The 27684-nt window shown below is 42.9% G+C and overlaps 1 protein-coding gene across 3 annotated transcripts in view; it reads left to right on the top strand.

The window, feature by feature from the left end:
• The first annotated feature begins 1436 nt into the window (after positions 1–1436).
• The window catches only part of Enox1 (ecto-NOX disulfide-thiol exchanger 1), a 272854-nt gene continuing 246606 nt past the window's right edge, over positions 1437–27684 (top strand). The window contains exon 1 of one of the 3 annotated variants that reach the window (XM_032918167.1): positions 1437–2589. The gene's annotated coding sequence lies outside the window, so the exon portion shown is untranslated. The remainder of the gene's footprint in view (positions 2590–27684) is intronic. The other 2 variants (XM_032918166.1, XM_032918168.1) reach the window with 2 other exon arrangements.

Genomic DNA, 27684 nt, shown 5'->3' with positions numbered 1-27684 from the left:
ATAGAGTCTTTGTTTTCATTGCCTCTGGTGAGTCGCAACCACTGTGCTTGTTAAAAGCACATTTTATTATCCTTCCCAGAGTAAAGGGTTGCGAGCTCTCTCCTCTCTCCACAGCGACATCCACATTTTCTCGAACAATACCTGTTAAAGGTCACATTGAAGATCCAAGTCGCAAACCCTATGATTTAAATTTGAGCCTAAGTTTAAAAATGGCTTGTCTAGAGCTTGCCAATTTCCATTAAGAACCACAGTGTCATTTCGAATTAGTGCCAGGTTGAGCAGGACCCTGCAGGACATTGTCTCTCTTAGCAGCAAGGCATGCATGTTCTCCTGGCTCTGTTCTTGACCTCTCTTGTGACAAAGAAAACAATGTCAGACCCGACGGACCTGCTTTCCTGTAGAGTCCCTAATTTTCTGGTAACATCTGAGATCATACATTTTTATCGTGCCCGGCTCCTGATGGCTCACCATGAACGCTGCTTTCCTTACTGAACCTTCTTAGCTCCCCGTATTCCTGACTGGAGGAACCCCAAGCCCTCTGAGGTTTCCGAGCGGTTACCCCCTCAGTGATGTCTCATACAGTCTAGCTGCAGGGTCATGGCTGTGTGTTAGCCTTCAGCCATGAGTTCGCACTTCTCCGTGTATGTGATGATCTTGCTTAGTGTACAAAATGACCGTCCAGAGGAAGGTTGGGTGGGGGAAATGTGACAGAGTTTGAGTTCCGTGGCCACGATGGAACTTTCCATCTCATCCTCATTAGTACCGACTTAGTTGTCCTGCTCTGTGAGATGCATTTTCAGGGGGTGGGAGAAGGACAGTCTCACTCTCTGTCTTTCTTATGATTTATTACTTGACTTTTATTCATTTTATTATTCATCGCTAGGGTGTAGTGGCTAAGTAAGTACCTTTGAGTTCCCACCCCTCCCGTAAGCACACCCACACATTTTACTTTGAATTTGAATGCTAGATTGTGTTTGAATGGAATCAGAAAGAAAAGAGGAGGTTCCCCGTGGACTGTTTATTTTGTACTTCTAGAACTTAGATTCTCTGTTCCCTCCCTCCCTCTCTCTGTCAAGTTCTTCCTCTGTCTTGCACAGCTGAATCACTCTGTTCTCTTTTCTTCCCCACGTCCTAGCCCCCAGCCTTCCGACCTTGCAAACACTATCCACCAAGTCCTGCTGCTCCTCCACCTGTGACTGAGGTTTCACTGCCAGATTTAACATAAAAAGTGTTTAAAAAGTCCCGCGTGGCGATCCTGGCTCCCCCCTTCCCTAGCCTGTCGGGGGTACCTCCCAAGGGTGGCTCCAATGAGATGAAAGTTCCGCGGCTCGGACAAAAGCACGAGACATTGAAAACTGGCACCATGAGTAACGCTTTGAAGCGTTCAGTTTCCGGGTGCCGTTCCTGAGACACACTGAAGTGGGGGCGGGGGACAGCTGGTGGAGGACAAACTGTGAGGGCTGTGGGTTCCAGAACCATTTGTTCACTGACTGAAGATGAAGATAGAAATCTAGAGAGAGGCCTGTCAAACCTTACTTAGGCCCCCTTCAGTCACTCAGATGGTGTCACTGCACTCAGGCAACCTCTGAGGAGGTAGGCTCCATCCCCATCTGTGTCAGAAGTAAACTGAGAGTCACACAAGGGGACCCACGGAAGTGGGAAGCCTGCACTGACATTATCAGCACAGCAAAGCTCTTGAACCTCTCTGTCCTGCCAGGGAGCTACTTGGTTTCCAAGGAACTCTCTTTGTTTGCTTTAGGAAAGAGAGTTGGAAAGAGAAAAAGGCATTGCCTAAGCCCCGAGGTCTGCTTTTCACAGGGCCTAACAGAATAAGACAATATTTGATATAAACCTAAAGCAAATTAGGAAACACAACTTCATAATTAATTTAGTAATATTTAAACGTGGTATCTCGTGGGGAGGGGGGTCATGCGCCTCTCATCGGTTGTGTTTATGAAATAGTTTCTAATCTCAAGGCTGCGAGGTGAAATGTGAGCAGAGCCCGCCTGAAGCCCTGGGATTTTGGTAGGAACAGGACTTAGCCCTGAGCTCAACAAGATGTTCGTCTGCTCTTCTCCTCCTTGGTGCAGGGTGGATGATGTCGCTCCCCCACCGCTGCCCTCCTCTCCATGACCATAGACATGGGGAGAGTAGGCTCTTCCTCAGTGTTCACAGCCCCCCCCCCAGGGCTCTTCAGTCTGAGCCCGAGGAGGTGACGGGAAATGGAGAAGTAAGATTATAAAATATTCTCGGCTGTTCGCAGTTTCTAAATACAGTATTAAAAGCTCAGTGTCTCACGTCACCGTTTATGAATTAAATGATTTGGGTTCAAAATTAATAGAAATCAATAAAAAGCACACTGAATGTACTTTCAGAGCATGGACCCTGGGACTGGCAGTCTGTCCTGGAAACATTCCCTAACAATGTGTCCTCCTTTGCTTCCAGAAGCCTTTGGCATGTCTGAGCGGAGCCGACCCGTCTTCCGTGGGAGCGCCTTTGAACAGCTTCCATAAAACACATTTATGCATACATTGTTTCAATCAAGACCCGAAAGGACATCTCTCCATCTTCTCCACAGGCCGTTTTAAGGTTTGTGTTATTTATTTACATTTCTATTACAAAAGATATTGTTAATTGTAAGGGATTTTTTTCTTTAAAAAACAATGCATTGGTAATACCTTTCAAAAACGGCCCTGCACGTAGATACTGCACGAGTTATGAACCTTCATTTGACTGGGCAGTAGACATGAGTAAAAGGAAACTTACAGCAGTGCGTTCTCATGATCATGTGTTCTATGTGATGCTGTGAAAATATTAGAGATAGCACAGGTTCCACATAGACATTTTATTTCTAGCTTTACAAACTCTTAACCGGTTAGATTCCATTAGTTTCTATTAGGGATGACCACATATCAGACTTTGCTGAGGATTTTTAATCAGCTAGTATTCATGGATAAAATGAACTTTGAAATATCAGAAGACAAAACTGCATTGGTCAGTATTAACTGGCGTCATCACCCAGGCATTTTTAAATGCGGAATCTCAGTGGACCAAGTGTGTTCATTGTGTTCTACCAGAAGGTACTTACCTCATGCTTCTTGGATGATAAGGAACGCTTGTGTAAGAGTGTGTATGTATGTGTGCATGCATGCACATGTGTGTGTGTGTGTGTGTGTGTGTGTGTATGTGTGTGTTAGCATTTTTGCAAAGCTAGCCATACTTTTCTCACTTAAGGGGCAAGGTGGTTAGCACGGCTTTCTTTCATCTGGAAGCATGTATGCCTCTGAGATAGCATCAAATAAAATACTTTTATTTTGAAGACACTGTTGGAAAACACTAGATTCAGTTCATGCATCTTTCATAGCTAGATGAACGAAGCAGCAGAGTACATAAGGTAAGACCCAGAACACAGAACAGGCAGACACTAAATAAGGAACAATGGAGAAGCCACACACTAGCTCCTAGCATAACACATCTTTTTCCCAAAGGCATTTATTTCGTTTGGTGGGACTTTTATTCTGTCCAAGGTGACAAATGTCTTCTCCCTAATAGACCTTTACTGTGTTTTACTTTTTTATTTCTTTCCTTTCTATTGAGAAATCAGAGCAAATTTTATTGCAATCCTGGGCTGAACTCCAGCTTCCCATCTCATCGTCCACTGTTGAGTCTGGATTAGCTTGCACTGTAGAGCCCGGCTATGGGTGTTTATCCAGGACCTGGGATTGATGGGAAGTTGTGCCCCCATTTCCCACTCCAGTCTGGGATCTGGTAGCTTGCTGGACCTTGATGACTATATCCACAGAAACAAACACATTTGGGCGGACGTGAGGGCTCAGGGGTCACGTGAGTGACCTCCTCTCACAGACAAGCCGGATACTCCTTCACCTGTCTTGGTTTTAAGCCTTCACACCCAAATATGTGGTTTCCTTTTATGAGCCGTGATTTAAAAAGACACAGAGAGGGGTTGGGGATTTAGCTCAGTGGTAGAGCGCTTGCCTAGGAAGCAAAAGGCCCTGGGTTCGGTCCCCAGCTCCAAAAAAAGAAAAAGGAAAAAAAAAAAGACACAGAGAATGTGGGATCCACCCCTTAGTACAATTTTAAGTGCACAGATAACTTTATGTATAGCGTGAATATGTCCTCTGAGAGCTATAGTAGTTTGCTATCTTAACTTCAGTGCTGTGCCTGCTACAGGCAGCTTTGCGCACATACACAGCTCCAGCCCGGACTGCAATTCCATCCTTTGTAAGTCCGACCGCTTCCGGTCTTGCTGTGAACCACACTGTGGTCACTTGTTCTTGTCTGTGACAGCTTGTTTCACTTAGCAGACTTTCTTCATTTGTAACCGGAATACCATTGTTTTCTGGGAGTATGTCACATTATAAAAATGCACTGATTATTATTTTCTGTGCACGTGTGCATAATGGGTGCGGGGCATATGCAGCATTTCATGACTTTGGAAGTCGGAGGACAACTTCGTGGAGCTGGCTCTCTCCTTTCGCCTTTCTGTGGGCTCTCAGGTCAGACTCATCCCGCTGAGCCTCACCCACTAAGACACCTCACCAGCCCACCCCTTATTAATTTAGTTTGTGGGCCTAGATATCTATTATTATGAATAATGTTATTATGAACAATAACAAAGCCAGGAAGATGTTTCTCCAAGCTCTTTTCTCAATTCACATATTTAGAAGTAGGAATGTATGGTGCTCACATACATAAATAGTATGGTATTCAGAAGTGGGATCATACGGTAACTCAGTTGTTGGTTTTTGGAAAAGGTTTCTGTGCTGTTTTCCTCCATGACTATTAACATCTGAACTTCTAACAAGTGATAGGCCAGTCCGATTTCTGCATGTCTTAGCAGCACCCATTCTTTCTGCTGTTTTAATAACATCCCTTTTGATCGGTATGAGGTGACAGATTTCTGTCATCTTTGCCTGAGTGCTTGATGACTTAGACACATTGACTATTATGTATCTGCCTGGGGGACAGCTGTTCTATCTCCTTCTCCCCATTGTTTAGTTTTTTTTCTGGCTAAAGATTATTTGCTTTTGGCTTTTGAGCGAACAGAGTTCTTATATGGGTTATGAATTAAGCCCTAGATGGATGGGTGGTAAGCAGGTGCCTTCCCATAGTACATGTGGCACCTTCACTCTGCCGGTGGCTTCCGCCCCTACACAGGAGTTTTATTTGGTATAATCCCACGAGTCCATTTTGCTTTGGTCCTCACTCTATTTTTGGTGTCATGTATTAAAAAACAAATTCTACCTAGAGACAGTGCTGTGGGTCTGTTTGCACACACACACTACTTGAGAGTCGTTCTGGAGGTTTAAGTAGTCCAAGCGTTGATTTTTAGTGTATACTTTAAGATAAAAGACCATCCCATTCCTTTCCTGGGTTTCTAACACATGATGGCAGAGGCTGCCCTCCCCGTATTTTGTAGCCAGCAGAACTCAGACCATCCGAGGACATTTGAACAGGTGTACATAGGTCCATTTAGGACCCTCTGTTCTTTTCAGCTCCTTGTCTGTCTGGATCACACCGTCTTGTTTCGCTTCCCATGGCTTTGCTGTCTGTTTTCATGTGAAGAGGTAGATTATAGAACCAGCAATGCAGTTCTTCCTTCTCAAGGTGACTTGGCTATTATTATTCTTTGGGATTTCATATGAATTTCAGGATTATTTTTCCTATTTCTGTAGCAAACTCCATTGGGGTTTTGAAGAGACTGCATTGATATTTTTGTGAATCCCTTTGGTTAGACCAGACATTGGAGCAAAATTAAAGCTGTTAATCTGTAAGCACGAGGACTTCTATTTGTTTACAAATATTCCCTTGGGGATTTTCAGGAAGGTTTGTAGTTTTCCGTATTCTAATACTTTGTCCACTTGGTTAAATTTGTTCCTGAGTATTTTCTAATTTTACATTTTTATTGATCAATGTTGTTTGACAGTTTCACGTGTGTATGTGATGTATCCTGATTACGCTCTGTCCCTACGCTCTCAAACCTCCCTTACCTTACCTCTCCTTTACCGCTCTCTCCCCCAGCTTCATGACTTGTGCTTGTGTTTTGTGTATCATTTAGTTTAACAAAATCTGTGTGACCATTGAATTGCAAGTGTTCATTGGAGCCTGATCAGTTCGTTGCTGAATGGACAATTGACAACAATGATCCCCTTGCTTTCTCATTCTATCAGCCACAAACACTTTAGCAGTGAGGGGATCCTGAGTCCCTGGTCCATTGCTGCCTCCCTGTAGACCTGCCCGTTCTCCTGCAGACCCAGTGTGGACAGGCGTCCAGAGATACTGAGTTTGTGTTTCCATGGTTGTCTCTTGACCATAGAATGACATTCACAGCCTTCTGGTCTCCTGACTCTTGTGTTCTTTCCGCTCCATCTTCTAAAAGGTTCCCCAGGATTCAGGGGGTATAGGACAAGTGTCCGGTGTAAGGCCGGGCTGCCACATGGTCCCGGTATCTTGAGCAGCCATGAGTTTATACATTTTCCACCATTCCCAGGAAAGGCAGGGGTTCTCCGATTAAGGCTGAGAGAAGCCATTGTCTATAGGTATAAACATGAATATTTAGAAGGCAGCTTGACACTGTGTCAATTTAGCTAAACCACCTGCTCCTAACTATTTTTATGTCTTATTGTAAATGAGATTGTTCTCGTAATTTCCTTTTCCACCGTTAGTTGTTATTATGGAGAAACAAACTATTTTGATGTTCGTTTTCTATCCCGACACCGTTGGCTTTATTAGTTCTCGTGGTTCTATATGAGATTCTCAGAGCTCTTTATAAAGATGATGTCATTCTCAAACAGGTGATTTTTTTTGTCTTCCTTCCCAATAATGATGCTTTCAATTCATTTTACTAGCCAAACTGTAATACCTAGAGTTTTAATGCTATGCAAATAGAAGTGTGCCAAAAACAGCATGTGTGCCTTGCTACTGATCCTAAAGGGAAATTTTTAGGTTTTCATAATTGAGCATGGTGCCTGGGATGGGTGTTTCGTTCATGACTCTTAATATGGTAACTTAATTTCTCTCTGTACCTAAAATGCTGAGCCTTCTTGTCTTTAAATCATGGAAGGGCATTAAATTTTGACAAGTATCTTTTTATATCTAGTGAGATAATCCTGTAGTTTTTATACCTTTTGATTGTTAACACAGTTTATCTTGTGGAGTGGCTTTTGGATATTGAACCACCCTTGCAGCCCAGAGATCCCACTTGCCCAGAATCTTGTTTCTGTGCTGTTGAATTTTTGGATAAGGATTTTTTCATCTCTGCTCAGTGGAGACACTGTCCAATAGTTTTCTTTCCTTAGGGTCTTCGGGGGCTGGCATCAGCAACAGGGTCGTTCTGCCTTTTTGTAGGAGGTTTTGTAGTAATCCCCCTCTTCCACAACTGAAAGAATCCGAAAAGATTAGTGTTGTTTTTCTTTAGTTATCTAAAACCTTTCTTTGTTGAAAGGTCTCAGATTGCTCTTGACTTAGTTAACTTAGTAGGCAGTTACAGCGCTCTGATAAAATACTGGCAGACGGCAGTCTGTTACCTGCTCCACTCAGCGTATCCAAATGCTTGGTGTCCTGTTCTTAACTTAAGTCCAATAATATTTCTTCACTTCTCATGTATCAAAGAATCTATAATTCCCTCTCCTTTGTTTCTGCCTTTATTTATTTGAACTGTCCTCAAAAAAGTTGAGTGTTTCCCAAACTCATGTGACACTAATAAATTTATTCTACAGAAAAAACTCCTCGGTACCATTATAGTGTATTTTTCTAATCATTCTTTTCCCCTTGGGGAGCTATGTCCATTTTATGTTGTTTGCATAAAACTTTGTCCTGAAAATTTGTATAATTCAATTTTTTGGCTTATCTTCCTGTACTTCTTGTTTCGTCCTTAAATCTGTTAAGGTCCTACCTTCCACTTTATGAGCACACAGAAACAGAGGAGCATTAAATGTTATCTACTGACATCTCAGTCATCACTTTGGGTGGGACTATCCTTTGTGTCATAAGATTGAGTGAACTCTGCATTTTAGAATTTTTCCAATCTCTGGGTTTCATGACACCTCCTCATAATTTCAGCCACTGTGATAGAGTCAGATCTTCCCTTCCCACACAGAGGAGGCCTGCTGCTCCCTGCATTCCTCTCTCCATAGATCACGTAGTTGCTGAGCCGAATACAGGGTAGGTCTGGGACCTTTTCTACTTTATCACACTGCTTGAACCTTCTGGTTTTCCCGCCATCTAGAAGCACATCTACTGCCTCTGGGTATGCTTTTTTTTTTTTTGTAAGACTAGAGCTTTTAGTTTGGCATTTAAAGGAGATCACGTTTGTTTGATTCAAGAACATGGTTGTGGGAAGATCATATTAGAGTTTAGTTGAGAAAAATAACAGGGAAAGGCCATCTCTGGGGATGGCGAGAAAGAGCTGGGCCTGGACCCCAACAGCAGTTGAACATCACAGACATCACAGAGGTAACTGGTCAGTTACCAAGAATGGGAAAGTGGGAAACAAAAACCAATACCTGAAATCTGAGGAAGGTTTACAAAAGGAAGGATTCTTTTCAGCATGAAAACCTTAGTCTCAGCTACCTCCCTTCCAGGCCACAGGCTTTGTCAAAAACTAGATGACCAATTGTGGGGCCCTGAGTTCTGACTAAACCTCTCCGGTTTCCCTTGCCTCCCTGTCAACTCCGCCCTCCCCTCTCTTCCTCATACTTCTTGCTAGCTCATCTCCATTCTTCACGCACCCTAGTGTGGAGAAATTACTTGACCAGTTCTATTCCTCCTGATTCTGCCAAGAGCTGGGGCCAAGTTTCAAGTTAAAAACAAAGGACAATAGACCCCTGACCTTCATGAATTTGCCCACCCTCAAAGCTCTGGTAAGGCCTATGATGTAGGCGGAACACCTCTCCAGGGAGAAGTAAATTGTTGTTACCTACCATTGTTTTTGAGTTTTATGTAAAAAAAGGAATCATAGACTTCTGTAACCCAGAGTTACTTAATAGTCTAATGGAAAGAAATCATAGTTTAAGGAAGCACCATTGTAGGCAGGGGCATCCAACTTCATGTAGCGGGATCTCAGCTTCCACAAGAAGACACAGAGAGCATGGGAAGAGCCCAGGCCTGCTAGCAGAATATAGCCTTTGCTTCCTAATAAACGAGAAATCCTGTGTGATAAGATTTCTCATCTGAAAAAGACTGCATTTATGAAAAAGGAAAAATAATGACAAAGACCTTCCATTACCGTGTATTAGCTATTTATGGCTCTCCGCCTTTGCTCCTGGGTAGGGTTTTTCAAAACAGTGTTTTCTTGCCCTGGTGTCTTTTGTACATAGGACACGAAGTTATATTTGACTTCACGGAGTTTCTCATTTCCTGAAATAGACTACCAGCTCTATAAACATTGAAGAATAAATATTAGCTTTATGAAAACACGTTTCCCCACTAGTTGAAAAATAGCATGTAATAAAAAAAAATACAAGGATGTAATATTGAAAATTATAGATCAATATGACTTCTTATTGTGGATGTATATCTAATCCTTGCACGTGGCGTCTGCATTTTCAGAAAAAAAAATGCATGCTGTGTAATGCCACTTGTGTCTGTGATAAATTTCCCTCCCTCACACTGCACAGTATATCTCAAGCGACTCTTGCCTCAGTATGAAAGGCTTGGGCTTATTTTACAGTATGATGCTGAAAATGCAGTGCTTCTCTGTTCCTCACGCTAAGAATTTCTCATGATCAAAAGATAGTAGAATGCTCGAAGGTTCCTTCCCTGGCCCATTGCCCCTCCCCATACACACTCACACACACACACACAAATATGCTGCCTGGGAATTATATCAGAAAATGCTTATTGGAAATTTTGGAAGAAAATTAAGTGAGGATATTTTAAAAAGTCAGTTGTGACCTTGCATATCTAGTTAACACTTCTAATCGTACAAGCTGGTAGTTCGAAATCTGAACCCTAGATGTATGTGTATAGTAGCAACAGGAGCGTGTCATTTGTCAAGTACGGGTCCTGAAGACTCCCATTCGTATACCAAAAGAAGGAAGCGTAACCCATGTGAAGATTGGGTTCTGAAAGACTCTTTTAAGGAGGAATGCAACCTAATTATGTCCCAGTTATTCACTTCCATCTGGAAATAGTCATCAGCTGCCCAAACGGTCAACCGACTTCTTACATCACAGTCACTCTGTCCTCTGCACTGACTCACTCTCAGAAGACCGGAAGTAATCAGATTTGTGTATTTTAGCTCAGAAATAAGACAACTAAGCTGACGTAGTTTGTATTTTATTTTTGCTATGAAGAGACACCATAACCAAGGCAACTCTTACAAAGGCAACCATTTACTTGGGGCTGGTTTAGAGCTGGAGAAGGAGCTGAGAGTTCTGCATCTTGAGCCTACGGTGGCCAAGAGGGAAGATACTCTTCTGCACTGGGCGGGGCTTAAGCCTGAAAGCCCACCTCCACAGTGACGTACATCCTCCAACAAGGCCACACCTACTCCAGCATTGTCCCACATCCTTACAGTGCCATTCCCTGGGCCACGCGTATTGAAACAACCACACGGGTTTAATAAGAATGTTTGTCTAATCATCTGCCTTGCTGCACTTTTCTCCAAAAGAGTTTTTTATCGTGGAGCAGTGTAAGCCTGAAGAAAGGCAGAAAACCTATGTATCCACCCGCATACTTTACAGTGGTGACGTCGCAGCTCTGATTTCGAAAGTTAAAGAGAAAATCGCCAGTCTTCCTATTCGTCCCTCCACTGACGTGATGTTTCTTACAGCTATGTGTCTGTCATTAAAGATGTTTGCGTCCATGTATCACATGGCACCGTTTTTCAGTTTACACAGACGGGATCCTGCTAAACATCCCTAGACCACTTGTTTTCTTCCAAACACTATTTTACAGCATTATCTCCATTACTAGCCAGTTTTCTACCTAAAACGTGCCATGTGTCCAATTTCACAGGACAGTACTCATCACCCTTTTGTGTGGACGGTCACCTGCCTGTCCCAGTCTCTTCTTGACAGTCAATGTACAAACGAGCTTTCGATGGGAAGCAGCCATATGCCACTGTCAGAGAATCAGCAACCAGGAAATCCCCGTTCTTTAGATCCTGCCACAGGGGGAAAAAAATTATTTCTTTCCGGTCCACAAAGCTTCCGTTCCATTTTGCAATTTGTACAAAATGCGCGAGTCTTCTTGTTGGTTGATGTTTATATTTATGCGTACTTCTGAAGATGATTCACCAGCTCCACCTCAATCAAGCCTAATTGTATCAGAAGGTGAGCAGTGCCAGCAACAGCAGAACAAGGACACAGGCAAACCAGAAAGAGCAGAAGAAGGCGGACAGTTTCCAGTCTCGCACGTCTGACGTTCAGGTGGCGTCCACAGGGGATGCTTTTGGAAGTACATTTGCACATTCGTTCACACTCCATTATCTCAGAGGTCAGCTCGCAGAGAGGCCTTTTCCATTAGACCAAGAAAAATTTTTCTTTTTTTTTTTGTCCTTGGATTTCATAACATTAGAAAAGAACGCACAGGATTCATAAAAACTTCAGTACCTTGTTAAATATTTCAGACCAATCTCATTGTACACGTTTTAGTGTCTGGTTCCTTCACAGGATGAGAGCTATCAAAAGCTCTCAGGTGAGGACTGCAGCGGTGGCCTGGCTGTGAAAAGCACGTGCTTATCCTGCAGAAGACGTGAGGAGTTCAGTTCCCAGCACCCTGTACATCTCTACTTTGAGGGCCTCTAGCGCCCTCTTCTGGCCCCCATGGGCAACTGCGTTTGGATGCAGCCATATACACAATTAAAAATAAGATTTAGACAGGGAACAAGCCTGAGACAACCACCAGTATGGCACCACAGTGCTATACTAGACAGGGCAGAAAGCTAGCCTGAGATGGCCACAAGTCCCTGTCCCACAGTCCTGGGCTGGCAGGCCACACCCCAGACAAACTCCACCAGCTGCCGCACAGCCAGACTGGACAGCAAGCCCAAAATGACCCCTGCCCAGTGCCACACTGCATGGGTGGGATAGTGCACTCCTGACAGCACTCCTGAGATGACCCGATACACCCAGAGATCCTGGGCGCCACTAAGAGGAGGAAGTAAACGTGGAAAAATGGAGGAGAAAGAGCAGCAGAAGGCTGTGGGCACAGTGAGGAGAGGCAGAACTGGAAACCCAAGAGTATTGAGGATCTGCCTGACGTGAGGAGCCCGTGGTGCCACCTAAGGCATGGTGGGTCCTGGCCTGTTCTTCTACTGGGGGGGGGGTGTCATGTTGCAAGCAGGGATCTATTAGCACCAAAGGCCAGGGCTTGTCCCTGGGCTGGGCTGCCTCCCAGGCCATGTCGATGTGTGAGGCCTGTGCAGAACTAGCCTCACCTGTCTCCTCAGGGCTTGAGACCAGGAGAGCTGACACTGCCCCTCTCCAGCTGCCATACTTGGGAGGGCAGCTTGCTCATCCCCTAGTTAGCACAGTAGAGCTGTCGCTGGTTGTAGGAATGAAAAGTGAGCCACCCCAAGGGCATGAGCATGGGAAAACTGGCCCTGACACTTGTCTACCCTGGGTGCCATGGGTGAGGGAGAGATACCTTCCCTGTCACTCCATTCCTCTCAGCCTGCTGCAGGCAGGAGAGCTGGCCCTAAGGCCATGAGAGCAGGGGAGCTGGCCCCACCCCTCACTGGCTGTAGCGCTGGGGAGAGCAGCCCCTACAACTTGCCTCAGTAGCACCTTAGAGCTGGCCCTGGTAGCAAAGGCACAGCTGTGCCTGCCCTAGGACATAAGAGCAAGAGATCTGACCCTGCTACCTCTCAGGCCCAACCCGATATCCACCCCACTGAGAACTGCTTGAGCATGTGAAGGGGCTGGTCTCACAGATCTGAAGCTGCAGGATCTCCATGACACAAGGCAACAACAGGACATCTGAGAGGAGTCCGGGTGAGGATTCAGTGTTTGTAATATAGTCGAAGCCAGAGGGTTCTAACCAGATCAATGAATTATTGCAATGAACATTGGCAAGCAAAACATGTGTGGACAGAAGAGTACACTGTGGGGCTCACTGTGAAACACTACAGATTCCACAGTGAGAGGTTCTTGTTTGCTTGTTTCTTGATTTGTTTTGTTTTGTTTTTCCTTTTGGGAAGGAAGTTGCAAGGAAGGAGGGTTGGTACAAGAGGACAGGAAGATGAGTGGGATTGGGAAGTGTGATGTAAAATTTACAAAAACTTAAATTAAACTGGATGCGGTGGCACTGTCCACCAAGCACCCAGAAGGCAGAATTGAGCTCTTATTCTATGAGTTTGAGAGCACCCAGGTCTACATATCCCAGACCAGTCAGAGATACATAGTGAGACCCTGTCTAAAATCAGAAAATAAAACACTATATCTTTTAAACTCCTTTTCTCGGGTGATAAATATCAGTGGATTTGGGCATTGTTTTATGAAGAATTTTTCCTAGCACATGATAAATCTTGTTTAACTGATCAAATAAGTAAATTAATAACTAAGTATTTTAGATGGTATGAGATTATTTGAGCTAATGGTATTTCAGAATTCTTATTTAATGTCTTTTATCTATTAGATGTCTTTTATCTATTAGAACAGTAAACTTCAACACCTATGTTGAATTTCAGCCTCTATGATTCAAAAAAGTCTAATAAATAAATTTGAAATAAATAATAAAAATTTTTTATTTGACGTTACTGAGGGCATCATTTTCCAAGAGATCAAAATTAAGTGTAGAGCTCCTGATTCATCTGAGGCTCTGAAGTCGTGTCCTCCACGTTAAGTGTGAGTCACGTACCTCAAGGACAAGGCTATTTCCAAATCCTGTTCTGTTTTGCCTCTCTTAAGAAAGAACATTTTGGAAATAGATTATATTCTTATACAGAAATATGTTCAGCCAATCCCTACCACTAAAACAAAAAGAGAAAAAACCTGACAATTTTGAAAACTGAGGAGTAGTGAGAGCTGAGGAAATGTTTCCCTTGGGCATAGGCAGAAGAATCTGCATTGTGGTCTCAGCATGTAGGCTGAACATTCAGGCAAGGAAGTGGGTGGCTTTAACCCAAGAGCTAGAGAGGCAGGGATAGGCCAGTCCTTGGAAAAACCTGCTCAGACTGCTTAGCCAAATGGGTCATGAGCTCACTCAACGAGAGACCCTATCTCAAATGATAGGGCAAAAAGAAACAGGAAAACTGAAGACAATTGACCTCAACCTTTGGCTTATACACACACACACACACACACACACACACACACACACAGAGAGACACACACACACACACGCAGACACAGACACATACATATATACACACACATGTTTGTGTACAAAATATGCACATACTCACTCATTTGTGTGCACCAGTGCACACACAGATTTCAAGAATAGAAGCAATTATTTCTAGAATGGACATAGCCGTTCCTGTTTCAGTTGCTGATTTTTAAATTATTGACTCCTTTTTGTATACTGCTAATCAAGTGTAAATGATCTTACCACCTTCCAAATATAGTTTTCTATCCAGGAACAATTAAGGAATACTGACTGAACACTTCCTCAACAGTAGGCCGGCCATTCCTGAAAGTCAAGTTCAAAGGGCTTTTCTCCCTCCCCCGCTCCCATCTTTATTTTTGTTGTACTTGATGGAATTCTGCTAAGCTAAGATTTATGCCAAGTTTAGTTTTCACTAGACTTTTGTAGCTGAGCATAAGTCCTCAGAAAATAGAGTTTCTGTCAGAGATTTTGACATCCACTCGTATCGCTGCTCTGCTGCCTGTCACTGCTCTGCTTAGCCTAGTGCACACGTGTGCGATCAGCAGGGAAATGATCCGTTACAGCCCTACCTCCTGGCTCTAAGTAGGGCTTTTCTATGGCCGCCCCAGTATCCATAGGCTGAGATAACTAGTGCCGTTCTATTACAAACAAGTTGGTCCGTTTACCAACGCCAGCGTCACTGGGCTCATGATGCTTGCTAATAAATGTGATGCGTTCTCAACAGGCTGTAAGTCCTCTCTCTGATCACTTTAGAGAACCAAATAAATAGCCACACTATGTGTGCAGCCACACTATGTGTGCCAGTTGCATTGCTGTTCAGCCCAAGTTACCTTGCATGTTGCTCTGATTCCCTGTTCCTTCTCCCTCAGGGGCTGGAGAAGAGTGGCCAGTCTTTATTCATTTATTTATGTGATAATTCCAGACATGTATACAGTGAAATACGGTCAGATATATCCCTCATTTCCCTCTCCCAACCTCTCCTGTCTCCTCTCCTCACAACTTCATCATCCTGTCCTTCCATTTTATTTCCGTCAAAACAAAAACAACTCACAAAGTCCAATCAGAGCTGCCCATATGTGCATCCTGTGGGGCCACACATCTGAGTATGGGCAGCCTGCCAGTGGCTGGGAAAGAAGGCTGACTCTCCCTCCCTCCCTCATCAGTAGCTCCACAGGGGAGCAGACCTGTGAACTCCTTCCCAGTCTATGCTGGGGGTCAAGTGACAGAACCGAGGACACAGGTCTTGTGACCTCCCTGCTGTGGTTCCCCTCTTTCTATGACTCTTCTTTTCATAGCCCCAGGTAAATTTTTATAAGATGCAGTTACTACCAAGTAGCTCTGATGGTGAGTTATGAGTTTTTTTCAGTCAGGACTTGAGAAAATAGCCATCGCAATCTGAAATGGCCCTAAGAGGAGTAGAAAGTCTAAGTGTGGTTCTTTATGCAGATGGGACTATCATCATCTTCATTTTGAGTAAGTTGAAACCTGAATTTGGATCATTTTGTATAGAAATGGCTGTGCAAAATTCGAAGATAATGCATCCTCACCAAAGGTGTTGAGCGGACAAAATTAGATGAACAGATCTAAGCAGAAAACATTGCTGGTAGTAGGAACTTGGGGAAATCATTAACATCGTGTGTGCTCTTAGTGCTTGCAACATAGAGATAAATGCCTAGGCATGATGCATCTCAAGGTTGCTTGGGAAGAGAAAAATCACTGCCGGGAAGCCTGCTGACGGGGTGAGCACAGGCAAGCACGTTTTTTGGAATCCGGGAATGCTCCTTGTTGAGGGCAGGGGCATTCTTCTGGGTAGCTGCTGTAATACAAGCTTACCGCTGATGGGAATCTTCGCTACAATACCAAACACTTTATCCTCCTCACGAATCTTTAATTCCTCTTCAATATTTTGACTCTAGGATGATCCACTCCGAGAAGAGCTATGGAAGTCTGGACTTAGGCCAGCATAAGGAGATTATGTTAATTTATCCTACAGTGAATTTACCTAAAGTCAACCATAAACTCCGTATGTCTACGGGTCTCCTAACGTACTTTTTTAAGAACTGGAGTACAGTTGCATTAACAGTTGTTTTAAGACTCTAGGTGTCTTGCTGGTCTGACTTAGAAAGTGAGTGATTGTTTTCATTTACATACAGCATTTTATTTCCTCTCCGAAGTAAGATTTAAGTCCAGGAGAATAATGAGACACTGATGAACAGGGAGAAAGGGGGGATAGAGTTCAGCTATTCTCCCCTAGCCCGAGAGGTAAGGGAGGAGACGATAAAGGGCAATTGCCCACCAACTTTCCCTTCCCTGTCATCCCAGGGTCTGGTACACAGCCAGCCTCTCTACAGTTTAATTTCTTCTCCTGATAGCTCATGGTACTTGTGGCTGGAGTTAAGGGAGGGAGTTCCTTTTGTAAATCAACACAAGAAACCATGTTTGTTTTTATGGGAAAGACACATATTTTTCCATATTTTTGAGAAAATATGTAGGGCGCTGGAATAAATAGCACAGGTTCACCAGACTGTTTCTACTATTTACTTATTTGGAATTTCCCACATGCATGTGTATGTGTGTGTGCACACACACACACACACACACACACACACACACACACACACAGAAGGGGGGAAGATTATTTCCTAAACGATGAAGTCTCTGTTTGAAATTCCATGTTAGAGTTGGGGTTGATTGCACACATCTCTCAGCAGCCCAGAGGCAAAGGCAGAGGAAGTCTGTGAGTTCTGGGCCAGCCTAGGTGATACATTGAGACCCTGTTTCAAAAAAGGGAAGAAAAAATATCTATCCCTAAGGTGTAACAGCCAGTATGTGATCATACGCCAGCTCAGAGCTAAGTAAATAAAATTTTGTTTCATGGGACAGAAGTTTTTGACTTAAATTTTTGTACTAAAAATCCACTAGTTCAAGCTTTTCAGAATTTGTGTGTGTGTGTGTGTGTGTGTGTGTGTGTGTGTGTGTGTGTGTGTGTGTGTAAATCAGCTTACAGGACTACAGTTGCAAGAGAAACAGAGCTCTCAACACTTGAAGCTCAATTTGCTCATCAGAAACATTAGTTTGCAAGAAATGGAAATACATGGAGATACTCCATTTGCAAGGAAAATATCTGTTCAAAAACTGGTAATGTGTATCAGTTCCATAGCTAATACAATTTACCTGTTCTCACTCCTGCTAGTCTTAGAAAAGTAAGGCAGTGCCCGCAGGAAGTTCTTGGGCCCCTCATCCTCAATGAGAACATGTTGCCCCCACTACAGACTGGAGGTGCCAACGCTGCGTTTTTATATGAACGGGAGGTGATGAGACGGGCGCCTGCCATTAACCTTTTATTTCACTGCACCTGTACTTTTTTCCCCCTAAAATTGCCTAACAGAGCTTCCTTTGGCCGAGGCCTTGGAAGGCATGTGTGGAAGCTGACTCATGACAGGCCGTGATTTAAATGGTTGCTGAACAAATAAATAAGAGAATTAATTAAAGGTGGCCAGGAAAGGCGACCTTGCCAAATTCTTGTAGCTTCCATGGCTGGACACCAGATGGGCCGGCCTGCCCTCTCATGCTCCGTCTGCAGAACCCCAGTCTGTCTACTGCTGTGGCTCCTGGCGAGCTCCTCTCCCTCGGCCCTGTGTGCTCCGTGCCCTGTGCTAGCATATTTTCCTGGAACAGAAATCAAGGAAATACGGTTTCTAAAAATATGCTTTATGAGGTTTTAAGGCTGCGGTCCTCCTTTCTACTAGTTCATTCGCCTAGGGAGCCTAAGATATGACATTCACAGACCAAAAATGAAAAAAAACAAAAACAAAAACAGACTTTTAAAAACTAAATAAAAGAAGAAACAAAAAGAGAGAGAAAGAAAAATGAATAGGCAATCTGGTTTCATCTATGCAATGCCTCATTTTCACAAAACAGGTAAACTCTTCTATTTCTGGAAATCTCATTTTTGTGGGCCTATGGCCACAGGCATTCTGTTCTTACTAAAAATGGTAAGTAAAACATTTTCTTATGGATTGCTCGCACCAGGAACTTCTCTTTGCACATATTAATAAGTATAATGTGAAAGGTATTGTTTGTTGCTCAGTTTATAAATGAGAAAATTGAACCTTTGACCTTCGAAGAAGGTGTTACTTTGGGATAGCTCTCTCCTTTCTTCTCTCCCTCCTCCCCCTTTCCTCTCCTTTCTCTCTCCCTCCCTCCCTCCTCCTCCACTCCCCCTTTTATTGCAAAAGATCAAGCTTTTGAGATATATTATTTTTATTTTATGATATGGTATTGTGAAAACTTATTAATCACAGAAGTGAGAAGAAATGTACAGTGACAGTCATATATTCCCAGGATCGATCACTGCGGCCCTCCCAATCCTACATACATGACTTTATTTGTGGCCATATTTCAGACTAAGTTGTAGACCTCGCTACGTTTCTGTACGTATCCTCCTCTTGCCTGTGTATAATGGCTACAATTCAAATTTAGCATAGAATGAAAAAAATGCACAGTTCTCAAGTATACATTCCCTGAGGTCTGACAAGCTTGCGTGCCTATGTCACCAAAATCTATATATAACTCAAAAACGTACCTTGTGACAAGTCCCCTCCCTACCCAACCCCAAGAGCAAACCGGTCCCTTCCCTAGAACAGTGTGTAAAGGTCTTCCTTCTTAGAGCACACTTCTCAGATTACTCTGTTCCTCAGTTTCTGGGTCATTTCCTACTTATCGCTGCTGTTTTTCTGTCCATCTCTATCCATCCTCACCTGGGCCCTTTAACAAGTGTGAACGAGCTTCCAACAGCATTCCTTTAAGTCCTCTCAGGAACACAGCTTCCCTCTCTGTTCAGGCCTCGTCTAACAGCACAGCGGACACAGGGACTTGGTGTAAGAGGTCGTTTCCATTCCCACCAACAGCACACGCTCACTTTGGCTGCTCCACATCCTCTGTAGCGCTTGGCTCTGTCCGGCTCTTTTTCCTTTTAGCCATTGTGGAGGCCTCATGGCAGCACTACATTATATTCCGAAGAGCAGTTTCCTTGACCAACATGTCGGAATCATTTTCATGTGTTTACTGGTCATTCATACATCTTCCTCTGTAAAGCACCCATTAAAGTCATTTTCTCATTTTTATACTGGGTTATTTGTGTTTTTGTTGTTGAGGTATAAGCATTCTTCATACATATACGATGCTGGTATTCATCAAATACATGTTTTGTGAGTGTGGTTTTCAGAACGTGGCTTTGCTACCAATTCTGTCAACAATGCCTTTCGGTGGGTACCTGCTTTCAGTCTTGAGGTCTACTCTATCAGGGTTTTCCCTTCATTATTCCTCTTACTGTTTTCAATTTTAAAAGCTCTTTAACCCCAAATCAAAGTAATTTCTATGAATAAAGCCTTATACTTTTAATCTTTATGTTTAGATTTGTGCTTTAAATTGAACTAATTTTTATTTATGATATGAGGCTGGTATGGAATTTATTGGTCCTCTGTGGACATTTAATTTCTCAGCACGATTTTGTTAAACAGTTTTCCCTTCCTTATAGAAATTCCTGGGTGCTGTTCATCAAAATCAAATGAGTGTGTGTGTGTGTGTGTGTGTGTGTGTGTGTATGTGTGTGTCTTTTTGTCAGTACTACATTGTATGAGTTACTTTTCTGTGGAAGTGATAAAACACCACGACAATACAACTTACAGTAGGAAAGGTAGAGTTGGTTTACAAGTTCAGAAGGGTAAGAGTACATCCTAGTGTCAAGCCATAGTGGCATGCAGCAGAAGCAGGAGACTCCATTCACATCTTGAACCTCAAGCATGATTCTGAATGAGCAAAGTAAACGGAGATTTAAACTCTCAAAGGCCATCTTCAGGCATCTGCTCCAGCAAGGCCTCACCCCTCAACCTCCCCCACCAGCACCATCAACTGCAGAACAAATGTTCAAATGTCAGAGCTAGAGGAGGACACTCATTCAAACTACATGGATAGTACTGATTCCCGTAGATTTATAGCTAGTCTTTGAGTAAGGTGTCATAAGCCATCTGTTCCTTTCTTTTCAAAAATGGTTTATGTGTCCTGTTTCTTGTGACCTTTAATATACATTTAAGAATTAGATTGCTGGTTACTGAGGATAAAAACAGAATCAATCAACCAAGGGGGATCTTAATTGGAAATAAGTTGATATTCAGCCTCAAATTGGGAAGAATTGATGTCTAATATTGAGTCTTCCGATCCATAAATGTGAATGATCTTTCACTCATGGTTCTTCTTTAATATCTTTCATGATATTTTGTTGTTTATATTACAAAAGTCTTAATGCTTATTATTTAATGTTAAGGGTTTTTAAACATTATAGATGGAAAAGTCAATGGCTTTAATGTATTTCTTGGCTGAGTTTAGACAAAAGCCTGGGAGTAGTGTGACCGTGGAAACATCAAGCATACTTGGTACCCAAGAGCTTGGTCTCCAAGTATCATCAGTCAATGTGGGAATTAGAATTCTCTGGAAAATGGCCATTTTAATGACTGTGATGATAAAAACACAAGATGATCACAGGGCCTCTGAGTTGAAGTGGCAGAAACAAAAGGATACAGGATGCCAAGGGGATGGGAGCTGACCTAAAGACCCTCCCATGACCAACGCTGGAATGAATCAATCATCACAAGGGCAAAAGAAAGCAGGACTTGAGTGCCATGCAGAAGATGGGAAGAACATACATGACTTCATCTTGATATGAATAAACTGCAGAAGAAAGGTCTGCCTTATAAAAGAATTGCACATAGAAAAGGCAGCTATAACTGTCTTGAACCTCTCATACCTGTAGATCCTACTAGTCATTGACTCCACAGGAGGCATAGCAATGCTATCATGCAGAGAGCCACTAAAGATTGTACCCATCAACAAAGTGGCCAAGGTCACCAGTCAGGAGTCATGATGGTGTCACTTCACCACCACATACTGTGAGATAAAGTTAGCCTCTGTGATAGATAGTCTTCGAAGTAACTGTGGTCAGTCATCAACAACTCCAAGCAGGACATTTTACAAAATACATGACTAATGTTTCTTATGATGGGTGAGCATCAAGGCAAACCACAGAAGACTGAAGAACTACAAAACCATCCCCATCCATAAGACAGTGAGACTGGGTGGCTTGGCACAGTGAGGTGTTCTGGATTAGATAGTGGATCACAAAAAGGAAGTTAGCAGAAACACTGGTGGGGTTAAAGTGAAGCAGACTTCAGTTAGTCGTACACTAATGTCTCTTTCTTGGTTGTGGTAATTGCATGGTAATTTAAATGTTAACATTGCATAAATGGAAGAGGAGTATCTAAGAGTTTGCAACATTTCTGTAAATCTAAAGTTATTAGGAAGTAAAAATTAAAGTACTACAACTAATAATGGCATAAAAGACCTGGTATATAAAACAGAAACAACATGCCATCAATCTGCCGTGGCTGAAGTCCAGTCTCAAGTCCAGCCTCTCCATTCTCCTGTGCCTCCTTCCCTCCCTCTAGGACTCCAGCTGCTCCTGAGTGTATTTGGTGAAGTGCGATACCCCCAGGAGGAAATCCAGTCACCTTGACATCATTCCTGACACATTCATATTCTTGCCCTTTCCTAGATTTTAGTTTCATCATCTGTTGACCTCTTGCCCGCTGTGTTTATTCCCTTCATATATTCAGAAGGCTTTGCTTCAGGACGCCCAGGACTTTCTTGTTGATGCTGTATGCACAGCATGCTAGTCTTTAAGCTTGAAGATCATTCTCAGGCTGATTCTCCCACAGAATCTCTTCAAACTAATCCCAGAGGCCTGGACCACCGGTGGCTTGGTGTGTAAGAGCACTTGCTCTTGTAGAGGGCTTTGGTTCTGTTCCTAAAGGCCTCACAGCCATCTGTAACTCCAGATCCCAGCGGGTCCAGTGCCCTCCTTTGATCTCAGTCATGCACATGGTACACAGAAATACACACAGGCAAAGCACTTATACGTATGAAAGAAACCTAAGTCTTATCTTCAAAAGTTGTCTTAGAACTCAGCACAAGGGTGCATCTTCCCTTGAAGGGCCCTCAGAAAGGAAACACATCCTTCAATAGTTTTCCCAGTAGCACAGGTCCGTCCTACTTGCCTGCACACACACTTCCTGTGTGCATCTTTCCGGAAGTAAATAGTGTTCTGTTGTTCATGTCCCTCGGCCACATATTACACACAGTGCCCAGCATATATGTAACATGTATGAGTGAGTGCACACATGAAGGGAAGTTAGCAGATTATTAAAAACCAAGTTGTTTCCTTTTTGTCTTCTTTAAATTTGACTCTATCTAGCACAAATAATGAATTCAGTCTGTCAATAAAATTATTCCAGTTGTCATCTTAAAAGGGATAATGGCTTGGGAGAGGCGTACAGAGCCCTCCCTGTTCTGATGACATATTGGCTCCTGATGGCTTCTGGGAGAAGTACAATGTCTTTACTTGTGGCTCCAGTGTTTGCCCACCAGGCTTTAGTAGACAGTTCCAAACCACGGTTGCACAGTTGATCCTGGTTATGCCCTGCAGCTCTAAACAACAAATAAAGTTTTAGTGATGAAAAGGTTTAAAAGGCAAAGAGGGAAAGAGGTTGGGATATTAGTTGTGATGGGAAAGTATGACTAGAAGGTTGAGGTTTACAGTAATCAGGATGTGGTTTATACATGTACAAGACTTTCAGTGAACGAATTTCAATAAATGTTTTTAAAGTCTAGGGGTTTTGTTTGTTTGTTCGTTTCTAAGACAGGGCCTATGTCACCCTGGCAGTCCTAGCACTCAATCTGTAGACCCAACTGACCTTGAACTTGCAGAGATCCGCCTGCCTCTGCCTCCGGAGTGGGGGCCAATACTGCCTGACTATATATATATATATATATATATATATATATATATATATATATATATTTTTTAAAAGAGCATTAGCAGTTCAGAAACATAGACACAGTCCAACCATGATATGTGTACAAGACATGAGGAATAGCTTTTTGACCCTAAAAATGACAGAAAGTCTATTGTGTGTAATTTATCGTAAGTGAACTAGGAACTGTGCTGTTGCCGCTTCGTCTGTTGGCATTTGAAGGGGTTGTCCCCATGGACGATGTACATGAGCATCTTCATTAGGCATCCCAAGGAGATGCTATCTGATGCCCATGGGCACTGCTCCCAGGCACTTGAATTCGCCAATTATTGTACCCATGGCTAAGAACAGATAGTGATTAGTTTCACATTTTGTTCACTGGGCAGCTTAATGTTCTTGTCAACTTATATTGAGTTTTAAGTGCGAGAAGCATGAAGACTGTCAGCCATGTTTTTCAGGCTTACGGGATGGGGGTCATTCCTAGTAATTTGGGTTTTTTTTCAAGATATAGAAATTAAAGGATGTGGTGATTAATAATAGTCCAAGATAATATAGCTAAAGTGCATGATGGGAGGCAATGTGACATGAATACGTGGGGGCGATTATAAACTCTTAGATGCCTGTTTTAATTTCCCTTCACAAAAGCCCCACTACCACTATGTGTGATCTGACTGTTGGCTTGCTAGTTTAGATTACCGCCATTCAAAGAAAGCGCCAGCCCATGGTGTGATCCCATTTATAAAATATCCTTTGCTCAAATCCTTTCCTTCTTTGAGTACCCTGAAGTGCCAGGTGTTACCCAGAACAGAACAAGAGGTGCTGATTGTTAGCATGATAAATATTTACTACCTTGCTTATTGGGCAATTTTTGCTCTAACCATTTCTTAACAACGTGATTATCTATCTATCTAAATATCTATCTATCTATCTATCTATCTATCTATCTATCTATCTATCTATCTATCTATCTATCTATCTATCTATCTATCTATCTATCACCCTGCATGGTAGAAGAGCTCGCTTTGGAAAAGCCCAGAACACGTAGGAGTTTTGTTGCTATTCTTTTGCCTCATTGCCTGGAAATCGAGTTGGCTCATTTCTGGGGACCTAACCTAGTGCTGTTATTAGCAGAAAAGATTATTTATCGTCTCAAGCGGGCATGGGGAAATGTCAAGTACACAGCATCCCAAATGCAAACTTTATTTGCCAGTCTCTTAAAGAATGTGTTTGCATACAATGTTGTGTTCACACCACTGATAAGAGAAATGTATTTAATAACTACTCAGAATTAACATGCCGCAGTATGCACGGCTGCCTAATTTAATTTATCTCTGATTAAGCCTATTATGTTTGAGATCACTTTACAGAAGAGACTCTCTTTTTTTTGCCAGCTGTAAGCTTATTTGAATTGTAATATAAGTTAATAATGTGTGAAATAACCAGCGGTGCCTACTTCTAAATGTTAATTGTGCCAACTGAGTCCTTGGGTTGATGCGTGCCCAGATCACTCACTGGCATCACTTAATCTCCAGCATTAAAACCTGAACTGGGAAAAAAATGGGAAAACGGACGTATTTAGGAGGCGAGGACAAGTGGAATAGTGCGGCTTTCATTCTAAAACCCAGAGAAAAGGCTGTTGCATTATAGAATTGGAATTTGAAAAAAATCAATGATTAATTAATCATTTAACATGGCACTGAGGACAACACGTACTTACCTCTTGTGTGATTTCTGTTTGAAATCATCGTTGAGTCAATTGAAGCGGTAACCTTGGAGCCTTGTCAGAGGCTTCTCCTCCTTGGTATCAGGGCCACCCAGAGTCTTCAGTAGATTCAGCACAAGAGAGAAGGGCCTTCGATCTTACTGCTTTGTGGCTTGTCTCTATACTGTAGACCAAATTGTTCCTTATGCTTACGGTCTGCCCACTGAACCACCGCTGCCGTGACTCACCTTTCCAATGTATGAAGAGGTCATCTGCAAAGCAATGGTTGTTCTCTTTTCTCTTCTTAGTAATCCTGGGCCTGGTGCATAGTTCCGTGCAACCTCCAAGATGGATTGCTTCAAATGCAAATTTAATTATCTATAAATAAATGTAAGGTTGATGATCTTATAGCTTCCCACCTGGCCCCTTCTTTCTTTTCTCCCTGTTTGGAAAGCCATCTAGCACAGTCGCGTCCAGCCCTCCAGGCCCCCTTGAAGTCTTGCATGCCCGCGGAGGTTGTCTAGCACCTCAGGCCCTTGTCCACTTCCCTGTAAGCTTGTTTTGTGCTCAGTTGCTCTCGGGATCTTGTTTTTAAAAATAGTGATGTCAGTAACTGGTGATGATTGGTGACCAGAATGCAGACATGACAGGGGGAAAACATGAGTGACACAAGGACGAGTCACGGTGGTAGAAGTGTGTTTTTCCACAGAGGCGTATAAAGAGACAGTAGCCAGTTGTAATGAGTAATCCAAAGCAAACTCACTCCTACAGCTACACCTGGGAGGGGCACAAAAGCAGACGCCAAGTACAATTCCATGTTTTTGAAGACTTTGAGGGTACAGGACTCTTGTCTTGTTTTCTTGTCGTTTTCTCACAAGCACTCAGAATTCCCCTCAGAATTCCCAAGAATGACCCATTCTTGGACCATGTTCCAATACATATATACATGTAAATAAATATAGTTTGTGAGTTCTATTTTTCCATATGAAGTAGATGTTGGCATGCTGCATTTTAAAAAGCAAAGCACATAAAGAGGAGTGTCATTGTCATTGTCGTTGTCATTAGAAGGGGCTGTTTGTATACCTGTACTTTGAATCTTGGTAGATGTAGACTATTGTTGCCCAGGCGTCCCTGCGATCCTGCTGGGGTAATTAGAACACGGTTCTTCAGGCCCATTACATCAGCAAGGCATTCTATGTTTAAAAAGCTAACCAGATGACTCCTGTAAGCAGCCAGAATTGAGATCTACTGGTATCAAGGAAACTTAAAGGGCTTTAAGCCCATTCATCCATCTGGTACTTCATCGCTTTCTGCATCTGTTTCGTGATGACAGACGAGTACTTTCTGATACACGATTGAAACCGCCACTCTGTAATGGTGACATCTGTGTCACACACGGGCCCTCCTCTCAAGCTGCCACTCAAGGTGACCCAGTTTGGGGGCTGTTGGGAGAGCACTCGAATATCAAAGTCCAACATAGTGGGACATCAGTCAGTGCTGGGCAAACCAAAACGCTTGTTTTAGATGGTACAGAGCTGAGTTTTGATATGTCTCTGGTAAAAGGGAAAGTATGCTGCTTTGGATAGACTTTCTAAATGGAAAGTTAAGAACAGTTACAAACATTAAAACCTGAGCCATCCAGAGAGAAGAGACAGGCTCCAGAGCAAGGCAAGGGAAATATTGTAACAGGTTCTTAGGGACTTTCTGAAGTTAACACGGCACATAAGGGCATCAAAGTATTCATTAACTTTGTTTGTCATGTCTGTAAATACGATAAACTGAGAAAGATTCTGTAATGAGGCAAGAGTGAAGAAAAAAGCCAAAAAGAAGGCTCATAATTAACTATAAATCCATAAACTTCTTGAGGATTACTATTTGTTTGTTTGTCTGTCTAAATGAGCGGAGACTTCTAGCAGCTGCATGGAGTCCTGGTGACAGATGATCCCTGGTTCCTGTTAGGAACCCAGAAGCATCTTGATCAGCTGCACGCCCTTTTCTTCCCAGCGACACGAAGCACAGTCTCTTCCTTGGAGATAAAAGTAGATGCCAGTAGGTTAATAGAAAGGGGAAAGAGTCTTGACTTTTAATAGTTTAATTTATATGATGGTACTGAAATGATCACGAGAATCCCTCTGGGTAGCACCTCGCTGTCCTAACATAATCCTGCAGCCTCAGAATAAACTTAGCCCACTCTTGCCTCCTACGCTGATCACTGAGCAGTCAGTCTGAGTGCCGCGCGGTTGATTCATTTCATTCATTGATTGCCAAAATGGCCAGATGTGTTTCCAGCAATCTGACTGTCTTCATAACCAAATCAAATCAACTCTGCGGCGATTCAGCCAATGGTTGGGTGTCCAGCTGTCCTAGATGCAGATAGAGAGGAGATATTAAGCTATGCTCGGAAATGTCTAGTTCCATTGAAATCAACATAGCTTTTTCTGCCACTCTGTAATTTATGTGCTGCTATAGGAAGAAGTGTCAATAAATAAAAACATTAGCAGATTGTGCTCTGACTTCTTTCTTAATGAAAATCTCTAGCTGGATTTGCAAAATGCAAGGAAACGAGTTAGAATCAGACATCGAACATCAGCTCGCTGCATCTTTTCGTAGCCTGTTAGTAGGCTTTACCTGAAAGAAATAAAAAAGGAGGCCCCATAGCCAGGTAAATTCACACAATGCCAGGTAAAACAAGACCAAGCAGGAACCTTAGAGATGAACTTGTAGTCTGGACCTTCCAGGGTGGTAGAGAGGAGGCCAAGAGACGGCGACCTGTTTCTGAATGATCTAATCTCAGAATCCAAAAATGTGAAGAAACAGGCT

The sequence above is a fragment of the Rattus rattus genome, chromosome 12, assembly GCF_011064425.1.
Source record: "Rattus rattus isolate New Zealand chromosome 12, Rrattus_CSIRO_v1, whole genome shotgun sequence".
NCBI classification, from domain to species: domain Eukaryota; kingdom Metazoa; phylum Chordata; class Mammalia; order Rodentia; family Muridae; genus Rattus; species Rattus rattus.
The sequence above is the reverse complement of the archived record's forward strand: the minus strand, read 5'-3'. Positions and strand labels throughout refer to the sequence as shown.